This window comes from Malus sylvestris, chromosome 16 (genome assembly GCF_916048215.2).
Source record: "Malus sylvestris chromosome 16, drMalSylv7.2, whole genome shotgun sequence".
Classification (NCBI taxonomy): Eukaryota; Viridiplantae; Streptophyta; class Magnoliopsida; order Rosales; family Rosaceae; genus Malus; species Malus sylvestris.
Window position 1 is genome coordinate 11,371,160 of NC_062275.1, and position 17,060 is coordinate 11,388,219.

Below are 17,060 nucleotides of genomic sequence, written 5' to 3' on the forward strand. Positions count from 1 at the left end.
TTGGCTTGCAACTTTATACTGGAAAAGAGGACCCGGTTGAGCACCTTAACCTCTTTGAGTCCACCATGGCATACCGGATGCACACCGACGAAGAGCGATGTCTTCTCTTCCCCTCCACCCTCTCTGGCGGAGCTCTAAATTGGTATTGTCGTCTTACACCTGAGACGGTAGACTCATTTGAGGAATTGAGGAAACTATTTGTTTCCCAACACATTTTCCAAACCGATCGCTTGCACTCTGCAGATGACCTGTACACTATCCGCCAGAAGCCAGACGAGTCATTACGTATGTATGCTGGCCGCTTCAGCCATGAATACTCCCGGTGTGCCGAGGCAGACGACAAGACTGCCCTCAAAGCCTTCACGGCAGGCCTACGTGATTGTTTCTTTAAATACATGATCAATGCCAATACTTGGAAGACTTACTCTGAGGTGATGGCGCAGGCTTATAACCATGCCTCCGCCGAGGCAAAGACATATCAGGAGAAACCCCCTACAACCATCCTTTATCAACAAGTGGGAGGTGAAAGCCAAACTCACCTAAATGAGAAGACCTCGACTTTCCAAACAGCAGTGGCACCTCCCCATGCCTTGCATAATGCTTCTCCGAATCAACAGACATATCAATTTCAAGGCAAGAGGAAGGATTTCCATCCTCACCATTCTCATTTCAGTAAAAAGAGTAAGGGACACTATCCCGATAACCAAGGGTATCGCCACAATAACGCTCGCCCCCAGGCAGTCAATGCAGTGGGTCAAACCCGCGTCAAGATACCCCCTACCCCAAGGTATGAGACATACACGCCCTTGAATGCCACATGCGCGGCCATTTACCCCAGCATAGCTCACCTGATACCAAAGCCAAAGCCGAGGCACCCAGATTACACGCCCCCGAATAACGCGGGCATGTTTTGTTGCTACCATGAGCATAACGGCCATGATAGCGAGAAATGTATCATCCTCCGTGATCGTATTGAAGCTTTGGCACGAGAAGGAAAAATTGATCAATTCCTCCTTCACCCTCAAAGGGATAACCGTAACCAACGCCAGGTGAATGTCATATATTCCATAAGCGGCGGCACACCCATATCTGAATCTTCCAATAGGGCCATGAAAAACAGTGAACGAATTCTGAGGCCTGGTCACCAAGTGTTTCACGTGGAAGACATCAGGGGAGGGAAGTATCAAAAGCCTAACTGGGATCCGATATGTTTCTACCCTGAGGAAGAAAGAGGCATCATCTACCCTCATAACGACCCATTGATCGTGGAGGCTCACATAGCCAACTTTGATGTTCGACGAATCCTCGTAGACACAGGGGCTTCGGTCAATATCATGTTTGCCGAAGCTTTCAGGGCACTCAGTGTAGCTGAACACTTGCTCGATCGCTCGATTTCTCCTCTGATAAGCTTCTCCGGTGATATCGTGCAACCCTTAGGGAGCATACATTTACCCTTTACTATTGGTACAGGCCCTTACACGGCTACCATTACCACTAACTTCCTAGTGGTTGACTGCCCAACGGCATACAATGTCATCTTTGGGCGCACAGGCATCAATGATCTCAAGGCTATGGTATCCACGCATATGCTGTTGATGAAATTTCCAACCCCCCATGGCAACGGCTACATCAGAGGAGATCAGCTTAGTGCACGATCATGTTACAACACTTCAGTTAAGCAACAACACTTGCCCGGACCCAAGGAAACCCTGTCTGTACATGACCAAGTCACAAAGACCAGCCTAGATGAAGCGAACTTGGATCTTCCTGATAGCAACAATCAACCCGATGATCCTCGAGATGACTCTTTCACCCAGCAAGCCCAACCTGCTGAAGAGTTGGAGAAGGTACCTATCTCAAGAGATTATCCAGATCGCATGGTGAAGATTGGCACCACATTGTCACCACCCCTTCGGTTAGCATTGATATCTTTTTTGAAAGAGAACACTGAAGTCTTCGCCTGGTCATACGAGGACATGCCAGGCATCTCTCCCGATGTCATCTGTCATCGTTTGAGTATTGACCCCAAGATCAAGCCGGTGAGACAGAAGCGAAGATCTTATGACGCTGAACGATACGAGGCAATGAAAGCAGAAGTTGAAAAACTCAAAGGCATAGGCTTTGTCCGCGAAGTCAATTACCCGACATGGGTAGCAAATGTGGTCCTTGTTAAGAAAAATCCGACCAAAGAAAGTCTTTTGCTTCAAAAGGTCTTGTGGAGAATGTGTGTTGACTACACCGACCTAAACAAAGGGTGTCCGAAAGATAGCTTCCCTCTTCCTCTTATTGACAGACTTATAGACTCTACGGCCGGGTGTGAACTCCTGAGCTTCATGGATGCTTACTCAGGATACAACCAAATCCTCATGAACCCTTCGGATTAAGAACACACAGCCTTCACTACCGACATAGGACTATACTGCTATAAAGTCATGCCTTTCGGCCTAAAGAATGCAGGAGCGACTTATCAGAGACTAGTCAACTCAATGTTCGCCGAGCAGATTGGGAAGAGCTTGGAAGTTTACGTTGATGATATGTTAGTCAAGAGCAAACATGCTGACCAACACATCACCAACCTATCTGAAACTTTCACTATTTTGAAGAGGTATCGAATGAGGTTAAACCCCAACAAATGTGCCTTCGGCGTAGGCTCTGGCAAATTCTTAGGTTTCATGATTAGCCAACGAGGCATTGAAGCTAATCCCGAGAAGATCAAAGCAATCCTCGACATGAAGGAACCGGTAACTTCAAAGGACATCCAGAGCCTTACTGGTAAGGTGGCAGCCTTAACCAGGTTCATTTCTAAGGCCACAGACAAATGTGCTCCCTTTTTTAAAGCACTTAAGGGAAGTAGGAAGTACATTACATGGACTGATGAATGTGCCGAGGCATTCAAAAACCTCAAGGAGTACATGAGTAAAGCCCCTCTACTCTCCAAGCCCGAGGTAGGAGACATTCTCATTATCTACCTATCGGTATCAGCTTCAGCCGTAAGTTCCGTTCTCATTCGAAAGGATGGGAATATTGAGCGACCTGTCTACTACGCTAGCAAAGCCTTACAAGATGCGGAGACACGGTACTCTAACATTGAGAAATTGGCTCTGGCATTGGTCATGTCTGCTCGAAAACTCCGCCCTTACTTCCAAGCGCACTCCATCATCGTGCTTACCAATTATCCTCTTCGACAGATACTCCAAAGTCCTGACACTTCAGGGCGAATGATCAAATGGGCAATAGCGTTGGGTGAGTTTGACATCTCCTACCAACCAAAGCCAGCTGAGAAGGGCCAAGCAGTGGCAGACTTCATTGCCGACTTCACATATCCGGTTGACATTGCTTCTACACCTGAAGCAGTGGCTTCATTACCCCCGGAAGCTCAGAAGATAGAACCAACAACCCCAGCATGGAGTCTGTATGTTGATGGCTCATCCAACCAACAGGGCTGTGGAGCGGGACTAGTCTTGACTACACCCGACAAAGTAGCAATGGAGTATGCTCTTCGTTTCAAATTCAAGGCATCAAATAATGAGGCCGAGTATGAAGCCCTTCTAGCAGGATTACGTTTGGCCAAACACCTCGGGGTTAAACAAATTGATATTTTCAGTGACTCCCAATTGGTGGTCAACCAGGTTACCAACAACTTTGATGCTAAGGACAGCTCCATGGCAGCATATCTTGCGCAAACACAACTTTTGCTCAAGCACTTCCACTACCAGATCACCCAAGTTCCTCGAGCGGCAAACAGTCATGCAGACGCCCTGGCTCACCTCGCCTCGGCTGTGGAAGACAAGATTGGAAGAAAAATTCATGTCGAACTGTTGGCAACACCAAGCACCATGGCCGCAGAAGTATGCAACTTACAACAGGGGGATAGTTGGATCACCCCGATCTATAATTTCCTTGCTCATGGCACCCTCCCAAATGATAAAGTCCAGGCTAAGCAAATTCGATACAAGTCTACCCGCTACCTGATCATCAATGATCAACTCTATAAGCGAGGTTTTAGCCTGCCATACTTAAGGTGTCTTACGCCTGCCGAGGCGGAAATCGTCCTTCGGGAAATACATGAGGGAGTCTGTGGAGATCATGCTGGATCTCGGTCCCTAGCACACAAGACTTTTCGCCAAGGATATTACTGGCCAACACTCCACCAGGATGCCATCAAAGTATCCCGCTCATGTGACAAATGTCAACGATATGCGACTATTCCTCATTCCCCTCCAGAGCCTCTTCCTCCTATGATCAGCCCTTGGCCCTTCGCCCAGTGGGGACTTGATTTGATAGGCCCAATGCCGGCAGGGAAGGGCAAAGTCTGTTACGCAGTCGTTGCAGTGGACTACTTCACAAAGTGGGCCGAAGTAGAACCCTTGGCAACCATTACTGAGGCAAAGATAGAAGACTTCGTGTGGAAGAACATCCTTTGTAGATTCGGCATTCCCAATGCGATAGTCACTGACAATGGGCGACAGTTTGACAACAAGAGGTTCAGGTTGTTCTGCTCTAAGTTCAACATCAACTTATGCTTTGCCTCTCCAGCTCATCCCCAGTCTAATGGACAAGTTGAGGCCATCAACAAAATAATCAAGCGCACTTTGAAAACCAGCTTGGACAAAGCTAAAGGCTGTTGGCCAGAATTTGTACCCCAAGTTCTTTGGTCATATCGCACTTCATATCGGACTTCAACAGGAGAAACTCCATTCTCACTTGCCTTTGGCACAGAGGCGGTTGTCCCTGTTGAGCTCGAGCAAGCAACATTCCGAGTCCAGAACTACATTCAAAGTGAAAATGACAAACAACTCACCCTCAACTTGGATTTAGTCGAGGAACACAGAAACCAAGCTCACTTGAGGAATGTCGCCTACAAGCAGCGCATCTCCAACTATTATGACTCTAGGGTCAAGCCTCGTTTTTTCAAAATAGGAGACTGGGTCTTAAAGAAAAGATTACTCTGCGACAGAGTCCCGAGTGAAGGCACACTTAGTCCAAACTGGGATGGACCGTATGAAGTCATTGGCATCAGTCGCCCTGGCTCTTACACACTTAGAAGCTCCGATGGCAAGACCTTTGGCCATCCATGGAACGCTGATCACTTGAAGTACTACTACAAATAGACTCACGATGTACAAGTGTTGAGCTATAGCCGTTCGGCATCCTATGTAATGAAGGCCATTTGGCAATGAATTCAATAAAGAGGTAATTTAGCCAACTCAGCCCTCACTCTTTTACATTCATAGCAAGCGATGCCGGAACCCTTCTCAATCAGAAAGCAATCCGTCTTCCACAGTCACTACAAAACAAGCAAATGAAGACCGTGTCAAGCGCCAAAAAAAAAAAAAAAAAAAAAAAAAAAAAAAAAAAAAAAACAGCTTCATCCAAAAAGCTTCACCCGAAAAGCTTCACCTCCAAAGCTTCACCCACAAAGCTTCACCTAAAAAGCTTCACCCAAAAAGCTTCACCCGAAAAGCTTCACCTCCAAAGCTTCACCCACAAAGCTTCACCTAAAAAGCTTCACCCACAAAGCTTCACCCAAAAAAAAAACTTCACCCGAAAAGCTTCACTTAAAAAAGCTTCACCTACAAAGCTTCACCTAAAAAAGCTTCACCTAGAAAGCTTCATCTACAAAGCTTCACCATCAAAGCTTCACCTAGAAAGCTTCATCTACAAAGCTTCACCATCAAAGCTTCACCTAGAAAGCTTCATCTACAAAGCTTCATCTACAAAGCTTCACCATCAAAGCTTCACCTACAAAGCTTCAACACCAAAGCTTCACCTACAAAGCTTCAACACAAAACCTTGCTCCAAATAAACAAATTTTGTTCACAAAACCCAAGATGCCCTTGAACTTGTACAAAAACACTTGGGTAAACATAAACATTTTTTGTTTTACACCCACAAGGGCCCAAAATTTTCCTTCTTCTTTATTCACTTATATCTGTTCCCAAACATATTATAATAGATCCAACACCAAGCCAAAGTCCCAAGTTTCATAATGGACAAAGGTACAAGCAATTCATCAATAATGAAGGTGCTACAAAAATTGGAATCTACCCCAAAATAGAAATCCAACCCAAGAGACTTTTTCTCTCTCTCCCTCTTCCGCCTTCTTTCATCTATCAAATTTCTGCAACCTCTGCTCTTCTCCAATGGAGCTGAATTTTAGACACCCTATAGTTCTTGAGCATATGAACAACTTTCAAGAAGGAACCATTTCTGTTTGAGCGACGGAAATTACAGTGTTGAAGCTCCAAACATGATAGTCGGCTTCTTGCAGATTTCGAAGCTGTTGTGATGTTTCGAAGATCTGGAAATATTTAACCGTTAGTTCATCCTGAATTTTTGATATGTTATGAAAGAGTCGATGAGGAACAACTTCAATGCAGAAAGCATACCGATCTGAACAAGAGAAAATGGAGTTTCGAAGCTCACAACAAATCTGACAGGTTGACAGAAAAATAATAACCAGTCATTCATCATACCTGGATTTCTGGAGTTATACTGCTCCGAGGGATCTCAAATTTGGATATGTTGTAGTTCACAAGCTGAGGAACAACTTCAATGAAGAAAGCATGCTGATCTGAGCAAGAGAACATAGAGTTTCAAAGCTCACAACAAATCTGACGGGTTGACAGACAAATGATAAACAGTCACTCATCATACCTGGATTTCTGGAGTTATACTGCTCCGAGGGACCTCAAATTTGGATATGTTGTAGTTCACAAGTTAAGGAACAACTTCGATGAAGAAAGTATGTTGATCTGAACAAGAGAAAATGGAGTTTCGAAGCTCACAACAAGTCTGACGGATTAACAGAACATTGATGAACAGTTACTCATCATACTTGAATTTCTGAAGTTGTACTACTCCGATGGATCTCAAATTTGGATATGTTGTAGTTCACAAGATAAGGAAAAACTTTCATGAAGACGACTTTGCAATCTGAGCTATAGAGAAAGGTGTTATCTTGCATCCACTCAGGCTGATTAGTGGAAACGAAAAGCAATTCCACCAAAGAAAAGATGAAAAAGAGAGAAAAGCTACTAATTGCACTTGATCTTGTCTAGTCAATAGCATGCAGCATCAAACACACAAAAGTTGGAAATATTTTTAGATAAAGCATATACGAATGTGTGACATCGAAACAAGGATTCGTTACTTTGACAAATTAGTAACACGCGAGACACCTCATTCGGCAACTCTCTTCGCCTGAAGACTTGGGGGACTCCCACCATATGCTACTGCACCTTGATACTCGACAGTCTCACAACCACTCAGTGACTTGGATTTTTCAAGTCTCCAACCGAGAAGTTTTCCTCACTCGGGAAATTAAGGGAACACTACCTCAAACTACATGCTTCACTCACAAAGCTTCAACAATACAGGTTTCAACAAAAGCAAAAATTCAAAGAACTTTATGAAGAAGGCTTTGGTGTATTGAACACAATATGTTGAAATGAAGCAAAGCTTATTTATTAATATTTTCGATAAGCCACAAATATGTACATATACATGAGTCAAAATAAACAAACAAAAGGGAGCCTTCACAAAGGTTGCTTAGGGGAAGTCTCAGCAGTCGGTAGAGCCCCAGAAAGAGAAAGCACCGGAGGGTGGTTATCCGGAGCCTCAGTACTTGACAAAACCCCAGAAGGAGGAGGCATTGGAGGTTCATCATTTGAAGCTTCATTACCAGGTACAACCCTAGAGGACGAAGGCAATAAATGCCTTTGGAACAAACCCACAAACCGCTGATGATCAAGTAAAACCTTACCATCAGATTCCTTCATCTGGTCAAGCTTCCTCTTCATGTTTGTAGCATAGTCATGGGCGAGCCGGTGCAACTGCTTATTCTCATGCTTGAGCCCTCTAATCTTCTGTTTGAGACTCATCACTTCAGCAGCCAATGATTCAACTTGGCGGGTTCTAGCAAATAGGCGTTGGGCCATATTAGACACAGAACCTGCACACTGAACACTAAGAGCCAGAGAGTCCTTAACAGCCAACTCATCAGACCGTTTGGAAAGTAGTCTGTTATCTTTGGGAGTGAGAAGGTTCCTGGCCACCACTGCAGCGGTCATATCATTCTTCATCACAAAATCCCCAACGGTAAGAGGACCAGTAGGGGATATGAAGGATGGGCGCCATATGTTGTCTGGAGAAGGCGTGGCTGTCTCTTCTCCAAGGTTCAAGTCAAAACGACGGTCGGAGGGTCCAGACATTTTCAAATGTGTTGAAGAAGGAAGAGGTCAGACAAATCAAGATCTTAGAAGTGCAAGAAATGAGCTTCTACTGGTAGAGATTCAAGTGTGCTGTGGAACTTAATGCCAGCCTCTATAAAAATCTGCACTCGACGGAGCTTCAGAAATCGAAGAGGCGTTTGCTTTCTCAAAAGCTGGGCTGCTCAGAGACCACGAGGGCCGATCTCAGAAATCGAAGAGGCGTTTGCTTTCTCAAAAGCTGGGCTGCTCAGAGACCACGAGGGCCGATCTCAGAAATCGAAGAAGCACCTGCTTTTTCAGCCTCGTCAGCACCTGTCACATGCACACTCAGCTTTGCGGAAATTACGGGCAATCTGTCGAAGATTTCTGGTGAAGTAGAAAGCACGTGAATCTTACTGTTCAATCACCACTCTCCATATGCACCATCAACTCCTCGGGTACCACATATAACTTTGTCAAAGATCTCTGACAAAGTTTAGGCACGAGAATTTCGAAGTTCCAGCTACCCTACTATTACCCATAAGGGTAAAGGAACAGCACCACTGCTTGACAACTGGAAAGTCCCTATGTGTGTCGACCTCCGTGTTTTGCGGCAAGACAGGTTGGCAAGAACGTCCAACCTTTACTCACATTCGAGAAAAGACTCCCAACATAATTACTTTCTCAAAAACCGGAGTAGCACCGCTTTCCGAATCTCGAGAGTCAGATCCTCGACGGGATTGCTTGTTCGAAAACCGAAGAGGCACAACTCTCAGAACTTCGAGAGCCAGATTTCCTTAGATAAAGCTTGTCTGTAATCTTCACACGTAACATCAGCTTTCCAGATACCACATACCACTTTTTCAAAGTGCTCTGACAAAATTAAAACACGTGAAGCTGGCAGCTCCCACTACATTGCTGTGACCAAGAAGGGCAAAGGAATAGCATTACTACTTGTTATTGGGAAATCCCTATATACATTGACCTCCCTCCTCAACGGACAGGCAAACCTGCAAAAATGCTCAACCCTTTCTCGCATTCGAAAAGGCACCCTCAACATAACCTCTCGAAATACTCAGCTTTATTTCCCCCCGATAATACCTCAGCAAATAAGCCACACCAAGAACAAGAGTATCTCATATCATCAGGGTCGAAAGCAAGAGTATCCCATATCATGCTTTCTCCCAATCTTTGTCTTTGTCCTTGTCCACACCTGCAGGACAAGGAGAAAGAGAGCAGTCAGTCGGAACCTGAAATCAAACCTCCAATTTGGAACTGACTGCCTGGAGCCTTTGCCTGGTTGCTTACTTAGCATTGCTCTCGAGTACTCATCCTCAACTGCTGTCAAGGTCACGAATTCCACCGGCAAATACCTCATGACAGTTGATCAGATATTGGCTCTTTACACTGAAGCTGCCAAGCGTGGATGAGTCACTATGAAGGAATGTTCTGAAGGACCATTTAAATGCAAAGGTTGCACACCACTTCTGCCATGCAAAAGATTGAAGCAGAAGGTTCAACGGTGATCTGAAACAGATCACTACAGCACGACACCTTTCCATACCACATTCATTATTCCGTCAACAGCAAAAGTATCCCATATCATCAAGGTCGAACGTACTCTAGATTTGATAGACTTGTTTTGACCCTCAAATTTTTGAGTCGGCCTTATACTCTGAAGGGCACCAGAAAACCCTCCAGTACAGTTCAAGAATAAGCCTGTGGAAAGTTACTTCTTCAAAAGCAAAAGTATCTCATATCATCTCTTATCCATTTGCTTCTCCTTATCCTGGCAGTTGAATGAGAGACAAGGAGAAGGAGAACAATCAACCGAAAGCCGAAGTCAAACCTCTGATCCTGGGTTGCTTACTTGGAAGTTTGACTGCTTACCTTGTCTGTCACCTCTTTCGGCAGATCTCCTAGCTCGGCGACTTGGGGGACTCCTACTATAGGGTTTGTATCACACTTGACTAAGCCCGAAACTACAACTAAGCTTCAAGTGAAATTGATACATTACCTTGTGCGTCAACATCAGCTAAATACACCATTCCCGGATGGAGGAAAGGTACTTCCAGAGAAGGGCAGATGAAGATCAGACCACACTTCGGTACTTAGAAGTTTCGTGATTACTCAAGGGATTGGATCTTGCAAGTCCCCAACCGAGAAGTTTCCCTCACTCGGGAACTTAGGGGAGCACTGTTTGTACCATACTTGACCAATCCCGAAACTACCGAGCACCGGCCAACGCTATACTGTCAAGGACCCAGAAGAGTTCCCCTCCGACCAGGAGGCCAATCACTACTCGACACGTGTCAAGATTAGAAGCCAATCAGAGCGCAGCACGTGTCAACATCAAGAACCAATCATAACATGACACATGTCAATGTGACAAAGCTACAAGTTTTTCTATAAATAGGGGTCATTCCCCCACAATATTGCCTAATGCCATTTTGTGTTAAATCATTCACAAGAACTCACTAAATTGAGAGCTTGATCCTTTGTACTTGTGTAAGCCCTTCACTACTAATAAGAACTCCTCTACTCCGTGGACGTAGCCAATCTGGGTGAACCACGTACATCCTGTGTTTGCTTCTCTGTCTCTATTCATTTACGTACTTATCCTCACTAGTGACCGAAGTAACCAAGCGAAGGTCATAAAACCTGACACTTTCTGTTGTACCAAAGTCTTCGCTGATTTTGTGCATCAACATTTGGCCAACGCTATACTGTCAAGGACCCAGAAGAGTTCCCCTCCGACCAGGAGGCCAATCACTACTCGACACGTGTCAAGATTAGAAGCCAATCAGAGCGCAGCACGTGTCAACATCAAGAACCAATCATAACATGACACATGTCAATGTGACAAAGCTACAAGTTTTTCTATAAATAGGGGTCATTCCCCCACAATATTGCCTAATGCCATTTTGTGTTAAATCATTCACAAGAACTCACTAAATTGAGAGCTTGATCCTTTGTACTTGTGTAAGCCCTTCACTACTAATAAGAACTCCTCTACTCCGTGGACGTAGCCAATCTGGGTGAACCACGTACATCCTGTGTTTGCTTCTCTGTCTCTATTCATTTACGTACTTATCCTCACTAGTGACCGAAGTAACCAAGCGAAGGTCATAAAACCTGACACTTTCTGTTGTACCAAAGTCTTCGCTGATTTTGTGCATCAACATAATGCATATTTGCTGGAGAGTTTACATCTCAAAGTTTTGATGATTATTGCATGTCATTGGGCATTGATGTTGAACGTTATGTTCCTCATGTCCATACCCAAAATGGTTTAGCAAAAAATTTTATTAAGCGGATGAAATTGATTACCCGCGCTCTACTCATGAAAATGAAATTTCAAGTTTTCTACATGTGGACATGTCATTTTACATAATTCACTATTAAGTTTGATTAAGACCAGTTACCAACCATCGATATTCCTCAGTACAACTCGTGTTTAGGCACCAGCCAAACATTACACATTTACGAGTTTTTTGTTATGTTATATATGTGCCTATTGCACTGTCATAATGTACTAAAATAAGGCATTGATACAAACTGGGAATTTATGTTGGATTTGATTCACCATCTATCATTCAGTATTTAGAACCCTTTACTGGGAATATGTTTACCGAATGGTGTGCAGACTGTCATTTTGATAAGACAATTTTCCCGTTGTTAGGGGGAGAAAATAATACCATTCCAGAAGAACGATGAGAAAATACATTCCAGAAGAATGATGAGAAAAGACCGTTCTAGAAGAACGAAGAGAATTTGTCTTATTTTGATTCACGAAACAATCAATGAGAAAAATGAAGTGAGAATAATTGAATGATGCAACGATGTGCAAAGCAAATGCCAAATGCATTTAATGATTCAACGAAAATGATAAAATCATATATACTAGCTGCAAATGTGCCTACAAGAATTGGTGTCCTTGTTAGGACAATGTGGGAGCAAATGATTTATATGTTGCACGCCTGAAGCGTGATAGATCCTTAGATTCTGAAAGTTCAGTCATTCAAAAGAAGAAGAATATGGCACTACTAAACTATTGCATTCTTGAAGCATAACTGTTGCATGCCGGAAGCATGACAGTCGCCGCATGGATACACGTCCCAGAAAGGACAATCCGCGGACATGGGAATGTTGATGTCTTATGCATGAAGCATGATAGACATATAGGTTCCAATGACTCAACTCCCGAAGTAAGGATTAAAATCCAAGCTCTATAACGCTTAAGAGGAGGTTATGTCTGCATTCTCTAAACTATGACTATCCTGGAAGAGATAGTAAATGCCCTTGAAGAGGCAATGGATATCCAAAGAAATGAAAAGCATTTATGCATATGCATGCACATGAGAATAAGGGATCACTGATTGATGATAACCAATGGTAATTTTGGTTTTTATAAGTAGATACTAAATTCATCAAATGAGCTGTGTTGATATTGAGTCCCTTTTTTTTCGTGAAAGGAAAAATTATTGGCCAAAGATGAAGAAAGGCAATTCCATTAAACGTGGAAAAAATAGACCTATATACTTGAATACAATACAAATAGCTAAAAGATGTTAAACCTAGAAGGTTACATATAAGCATTTGTAATACAGTGAAATATACTCACATGATATGATACAAGGTTACTAGTTGAAACCTGAAATTATACTCCTGTAAACGAGTTCATATAAATGGAGAATTATATACAAAAGGTTATGAGTCGCCCACATCTTATCTTCGTAAGTAAATCCTTTAAGTATACATGGGAGCAAATTTCTCTGTATAAATTTCAAAGGAGAATGTGTCATGAAGTGTAGAAAATCCCTGAATGTTTCAAATTGCTTAAAGTAAGCCCCCGAAGGGTAAAGCGTAAATTATGTACTTCATACCAATGGATGGTATAAATTGTCTTAATGAGTACTATCATTATGATATTGTTGCAACATACTAAAATCTCTTGATATTATTAGAACTCCTGAAGAGTCAAGAGAGATTATACATTGTTGAGAGAAATATTGTCTCGAACTGCAGATCAAACAATATGCAAACACGAATCATATCCATGATGTTTATGATATTAAAGAATCATTTGGATTGAAAATCATGAGTTGAACACTCAAGTGGTTATTAATATTTAGACACTAAGAAAAATCATTCATCCTCGTGAGGGAGAAAATGAATTGATATTTGGTCCAGAAGTACCACATCTTAGTGAAGTATATGCTTTATTGTATTTGACACAATACATTGAATGAAATAAAGCTTATCTATTTATATCTTTGAGAAATTACAGACATGTACATACACATAAAAACATAAGAAAGCCTTCACAAAGGTTGCTCATGTGAAACCTTAGTACTCGGAAGTATCCCAGAAAGAGAAAGCACCAAAGGTTGATTATTTAGAGCCTCAGTACTTGGTAAACCTCCAGATGGCGAAGGCAATAGGTGCCTTTGGAATAAAGCATCAAACCTCTGATTGTCACTTTGAGTCCGACTTTCAGATTCCAGCAGTTGGTCAAGCTTTCTTTTCATACTTATTGAGTAATTATTTGTAAGCATGTGTAAGACTCTATTCTCGTGCATGAGCTCTCTGATCGCTTGTTTAAGACTTACCACCTCAGCTATGAATGATTCAACTTGGCGAGTTCGGGCAAGTAGGTGTTGGCCCATATTAGAAACGGAGCCAGCACATTGAACACTGAAAGCCAAGGAGTCTTGAACGGCTGCCTCATCAGACCAGTTTAAAAGGGTTCTGTTATCCTTTGGAGTGAAAAGCTTCCTAGCTACTACTGTAGCGATTATATTATTCTTCATCACAGAGTCTCCAACCGTAAGATGACTATTTGAAGACAAGAATGACGGGCGCTATATATTATCCTGACGCGGCTCATCCGTATCAGTCCTAAGACTTAAATCTAAGCAAATGTTAGATGGGCAAGCCATTTTTAGAAATTGATGAAAGAAAAAGGTTGGATATAGTGAAATCTCATAAATACAACAGTGACAATTCTCACAAGTGGTAAATCTTCAAAGTGTGTAAATTTAAATACAATTAATACCTTTATAAAGAATAAGCAACATGGCCACCTGTTCAAAAATCGAAGAGACATTGCTCTTCGAATTTCAAAAGCCGGGTTTCTCTGCATAAAGTCAATCAACATTTTTCAGACGCAATCTCATTTTTTTGGATATCACGTGCAACTTTGTCAAAAGATCTTTAACAAAGTTGAAAACGCGTGAATTTCACTATTCCAACTACAACACTGTTGCCGATAAGCGTGGATAACAAAGCCAGATCCACACTACCTGCTATTGGGGAAATCCTTATATATGTCGACCTGCATCCTCCATGGCAAGGCACACATCCAAAACTTTTAACTCTCTCTCATTGCCGAAAATGTATCTGCAACCAAACCTCTCAACATACTCAATTTTCTTTCTCTCCAAGAATACCTCTTCAAAACAAGTCACACCTGAGTAAGAGTATCTCATATCATTAGGGTCGAGAGTAAGAGTATCTCATATCATGCAATCTCCATGTCCTTTCCTTCGTACTTGTTCTTACCTGCAAGACAAGGATAAAGAAAGCAATATGTCGGAACCTCCAATCAAAGTTCTAGTAAGGAACCGACTGCCTGGAAACTTTCCTGATTGTTTACCTAGTATTGCTCTCGAGTAACCATCTTCAACTGTTGATGGAGCTGGGTCTCAAGTCATCAACACCGCAGAATAATTGGTCCACTGTTGGCTCTTTACACTAAAGCTGCCAAGCATGATGAATCACTGAGAAACGATGTTTTGAAGGAACATCTAAATGCAAGGTTTGCATTCCACTCATGCATCAGAGGGCAAATATTACAAGAGAAAATGCCAAACCTGCATAGGGAAAAAACTAGGGAAAATACCACTTCTGCAAGGGGCAAGTGAAAATAATACATTGAAGCATGTGGAGACAAGCACAACAAAACACATGCCGATTCATCCTTGACGGAGCCAAAAATCACTTGTCACATGGAGCTGCTCATAGTCTCATTTCATTCAAGAACAAGTCTCAAGGCCTTTAAAGAAATCACAAATCTGATTCAAGATCAAGTGTCCACCACTCTTGAATAAAATTAAGCTCTAGATAAATGAAGTAAATTCAGACCTTTGGAGGAAACCAGAAGACCCCCCAGCCCAGTTCAAGAACGAGCCTGTGGAAAATCAACAACAAATAAAGCAAGTGAAAAAGATACATCATCTTGAGGGAAAACATCAGTCTAAGGAATTTGAAATAAGGGGGAGAAACTCATCAGGGGTAGCACCAAAAAAAAAAAAACACAGATTCAGATTTTAAGGCTTTCCAGAGAAGATGCCACATCTGCCTGGGAAAAACTAGAGAACATACCACTTCTACCTAGGGGACAGATAAGGCAAGTGAAAAATGATTGGATTTATAGCCAGCAGCGGCATCACAACTTATGGCCATCCAATGGGGAGGGGAGTGTTGTAATATTATAAGCCATTCAATATGTGGATGGCCAACCCACTACAATCCCACTCATCCTACTCTACAGTCTTCCCACTACAACTTTGTCTAAAGTTTTGCCTATAAAATTGATGAGGAGGATAGTAGATAGAGATAGAGAAACAAAAAGTCATACGGTTGAGAGAGGAAGAAAGAAGAGAAGAGATAATAGAAAGAATTGTCTTTGTAATCTTATTATTTCAGATTATAAATAAAAACATCATTGCTGTCCCGAAGACGTTCTCCAGTCACACTAACTGTAGAGGAACCTCATAAATTTTGTGTATTGTTTCATTCATTCCACTGCACACATCGTCAATTTTATAACAGAATCTCTATTTAAAGACATTATAAATAGAACTTTTTGGGGGTATTAGGTTTGTTTTCTTAGTAATTATTTAGGTAAATTATATAAAACTATTTCAATTATTGGACTAGTCACACTTTCATATTTCATTTTTTTTTAAATGTCAATGTCATACCTCATCTTACAATTTCATACATTCCGTTAGTTTGTCTGTCAATTCTTCTATTAAACAGTGACATGACTTGAGATGAGGCTCACTTTCAATTCCAACTATATTAAAAAATGGGTAAATATCAGTTTACTACCCTCATGTTTCGTGGTTTTCAACATTTAGTACATCAAGTTTTTTTCGTCTCAGAGTCATACATAAAGTGTAAATTTTGGGATAGTCTCATATATCGGTTAGTCAAACTGTTAAGTCCCCCGTTAACTGATGACGTGGCACCAATGTGAACAATGACTAGGCGCCGCATGCCAATATGGGCCCACTTGATTATTAAAAAAATACAAAAATTTAAAAATACAAAAATACAAAATAAATCGACATCGTCTCCTACCTCCCCCATCCTCATCCCTCTCTTCCTTCCTCTGCAACCTGCACCTCCTTCCCTTCCATCTCTCATCCGCAACCCGCAACATTTTCATCATTCCTCTCCACACCACCACTTCATCCACCATTCCTCTCCTAACCCCTCACCATCTTCTTCATCCTCATTCTCCTGCACCTCAACCCTCGTCGTTGGCGGCCACAGCCGACCCATCCCCAAACCCTACAAGACCAAAATCTCCCCTGACCCTAGAGACAATGCCATTTTCCTTTTTTTTCCAACGATTTTGCAAACCTGAGACCCATAATTTTTCTTCTCTCTCTAAGGCCCTCTGCTCGAACCCTAACCCTCAAATTTCTCGGCAAAACCCTGACTTTTTCAGAGAATCACAAAAGAAATGTAGCACCAGAGGCTGAAGCAGCAGCATCAACAACAAGCTCTGATACAGCATGCTCTTCTCAAGCAGCATTCTCTCTACCACCCTGGCCTCTTAGCTCATCCTTAGGT

The 17,060-nt window shown here is 42.3% G+C and overlaps 1 long non-coding RNA gene across 1 annotated transcript; it reads right to left on the bottom strand.

Annotated features, from left to right (window-relative positions):
- Positions 1–5,493: 5,493 nt before the first annotated feature.
- LOC126609392 (uncharacterized) lies at positions 5,494–7,296 on the bottom strand. The gene is made up of 4 exons (XR_007618134.1): positions 6,658–7,296; positions 6,477–6,574; positions 5,687–6,301; positions 5,494–5,602 (listed from the first exon to the last, which is right to left on the bottom strand). It is a non-coding gene; the product is annotated as an uncharacterized LOC126609392 (long non-coding RNA).
- Positions 7,297–17,060: the final 9,764 nt, after the last annotated feature.